This window comes from Phoca vitulina, unplaced genomic scaffold, assembly GCF_004348235.1.
Source record: "Phoca vitulina isolate PV1807 unplaced genomic scaffold, GSC_HSeal_1.0 scaffold77, whole genome shotgun sequence".
Lineage (NCBI taxonomy): Eukaryota > Metazoa > Chordata > Mammalia > Carnivora > Phocidae > Phoca > Phoca vitulina.
The window spans coordinates 1,947,462-1,950,761 of NW_022589780.1; the positions used below are offsets into that span (position 1 = coordinate 1,947,462).

Below are 3,300 nucleotides of genomic sequence, written 5' to 3' on the forward strand. Positions count from 1 at the left end.
TTAATCTATGATTACCTCTACATATGCAAGAAGAAAGTGTTGTTTTCTGTCTATAGTCAAATCTGTAGACTATAGATTAGCATAATCCTGAAAATAATGTTTCTCAAGGGAGGTCTAAGGATCTCCAACATTAGAATCACTTATCTAAAATGCATATTTCTAAGCCTCATTCTGGAAATATCAAATCATAACTGGGGGGAGAACCAAGAACCTGCATTTTAAACAAGTTCTCCTGGTGATCCTTGTCAAGAACTGTGAGATTTTACTCTACTTGTAAGTTAATAAGTTAGCCTATCGCCTATCATGTTTTCTTTTTTTTTTTTTAAAGATTTTATTTATTTATTTGACAGAGAGAGACACAGTGAGAGAGGGAACACAAGCAGGGGAAGTGAGAGAGGGAGAAGCAGGCTTCCTGCGGAGCAGGGAGCCCGACGCGGGGCTCGATCCCAGGACCCCGGGATCACGACCTGAGTCGAAGGCAGACACTTAACGACTGAGCCACCCAGGTGCCCCAGCCTATCAAGTTTTCATGGATGCTGACAGCACACATGAAATTCCTGGGTCAGAGACAGGAGTTTATTATTGTTATTGTTATTATTATGTAATTATTATTATTACTCAGCAATACCTGCAGCCAGAGTATCAGCATGTGTGTCAGTTCCCCATGCCTTAATTCTCACAGGATGGCACGAGGAGGGCTAAGTGATGCAGGAACATGCAGTGAGTTGTGTTACAAAAGAAGAACACCAAGCTTAGGGAACCTAATTTTTTTATAATGGGTAATAAGTATGTCTGATCTTTATTCTAGAAGAAAAGATTATCTTTATTATATGTGACAGAAATAAACCTGTCCTTTGTTCTGGAAGGGGATACAATCTATCTTCCAAGGCTGTTCACTGTGTAAACACCTTAGTCTGGAGCACAGGCAATCAGTGCCTCTGTTCACAAGACATACAGAGATCTATGGAGAATTATTTTATAATAATTCTAATGGCCACTCAAGTTTGGAAATCATTGCCCCCAGAAAGACTCTGCCATACCTACAGAGCTACCTTCATACACCCAATCTTATTAGGTCCTGTCAAATAGTCTACCCTTCTCTGTTCCTCCCAGCTTGACCCAGCCTCTTTCCTCTAGCCCTGTTTCCTTAGGTTATGCTGTTCTCTTCAAGGTCACTCTTTGCTCTGAAAAATAAACCCACAAGCTGGCTCTGAGGCACTAGGGGTTCCCACTAAAGGATTTGTTTGAAGAAGTAGGAAAGTACCTGGAAGGAAAACACATAACAGTGAAAAAAGAGCATAAACATTTATTTGTTAAGTAAACAGCTATGTCTTGAGCACCTACTGTGTCCTAGAACTGTGCTAGACACTGGGAATATTAAGATTCATTCATGACTTGGCTGTGGCCACTGCACAAACCAGGCATCACTAGTTCACCGGCCTTGCTCTGCTTCCTTGGCAACCATGTCTGACAAATCCAATATGGCTGAAATTGAGAAATTCGGTAAGAGAAAAATCCACTGTCTTCAAAAGAAACGATTGAACGGGAGAAGCAAGCAGGCGAATCTTAATGAGGCATGCACCGCCAATACGCACTGTACATTCCACAAACATTGCCTTCTTATTTTACTTCTTTAGCTGTTTAACTTTGCAAGATTCAAAGAGGTTGTATCAAGTTTAAATGGCTGTGCTGCCCCTTTTCACATTGAAAGATAGAGAACTAATGACAATGAAGGCCATGCTTTCCTCTCCCATATGGCTGTCTGGCTGGCAGAGAAGGAAAAGAACTTGCATGTTGGTGAAGGAAGAAGCTAGGTGGGATGACAGTGAAATTTAGAGTAAAAGTCAAGATGGTTCAAGGTGTTCTGCAGACTGTAAAATGCAGTTTAATCAGAGTGCCATTTTTTTTTTGTTCAAATGACTTTAATTATTGGAATGCATGATTTTTTAAATATGCAAATAAAAAGTTTGAAAACCTGAAAAAAAAGACTTGTTCATTCAACACATATTTTGGGAGTGACTATTACGTGCCAGGTACGAGTTAGAATAAACTTTAAGGAAATAAAAATATTGCCATTCTCCTCAATAAAGTTAATAAGGGAGACTGCTATGTAAAAAATAATCGTGCAATGGTGTGATAAATGCTTCAATAGAAGTAATATACAGGTGCATGGGTGGCACTGAGAAGAGAATAGCCAATTCTGCTTAAAGAAAGTAAGGGAGGGCATGCATGGCAGGGAAGGGAAGGCTTCACTGCAGAGAGGATGATTGTACTGAGTCTTGAGGCACATGTAGGAGTCTTTCAGGTGGACCGGGGATTCCAGCGAGAAGGAAGAACATGGACAAGAACAGAATGGTGTGGTTAAGAAAGTCGAAGTAGTTTGGTATAGGTGGAGTTTGAGGTATGAAAGGAAAAGTGAAAAGATGACAGTTGTGTGGTAGACAGGGCCTGAATCTTGCAGAGCCTTATCTACTGCACTAAGAAAGCTGCGTGTATCCTAGAGGGAATGAGTCCTTACTAAAGGGCCAACCAAGTCTGCAAAATTAAATTTGTACTTTGGCAAAAACAGCAGAAGAAAAAAAATTATAAACGGGAGTTTACCAAGTAGATTTGGTAGGGTATAGTGAGAGTGGTCCATGGAGAGAACAGCATGTGAAAAGGGACAGAAGTGTGAAAGAATATGGTGTGTTCAGGGAACAGCATGTGGCTTGATGTGTTCAGGATGTTCATGTATGGGTGGTAATGAGAGTGATAAGGTTACAAAGATCATTAGGATGGCAGACAATGAAGGGCATTGTAGGGGGGCAATGTAGGTGGTTTAAGAGCATGGACTCTGGAGCCACGTTGCTAGCATTTGAGTCCCATTTCTTCAGCTTACTAGCAGTGTGAACTTAGGAAAATTATGGGACCTCCCTTACCTCAGTTTTCTCATATGTAAAATGAGGATAATAGCTACCTCAAAGGTTTGAAGATGAAATTATTCAATATGTAAAAATCAATTAGAATGTTCTCAGCATTAAGGAAAAATATAAATGTTAGCTGCTTTTAGACCATATTAATAAGTTTGAACTTATTTTTCTGGCAACTGGGAAGTCTCTGATGGCCTTTGAATGGAGAGGGTATACTCAAAGTGGTGTTTTAGGAACACTGACTCAGTGGCAGTGTGGGGAGGATAGCCTGCATGGGGAAGAAATTAGAGGCATGAAGCCCTGTTAGGATAATGTTGCAGAATCCAGGAGAAACATGAGGCCTGACTAAAAGATGACAGTAAGATGGAGAGGAAGGGACACACATGAGAAG

The 3,300-nt window shown here is 40.5% G+C and overlaps 1 pseudogene; it reads left to right on the top strand.

Annotated features, from left to right (window-relative positions):
- Positions 1-715: 715 nt before the first annotated feature.
- On the top strand, positions 716-1,570 carry LOC116625356 (annotated as a pseudogene).
- The last annotated feature ends 1,730 nt before the right edge of the window (positions 1,571-3,300 follow it).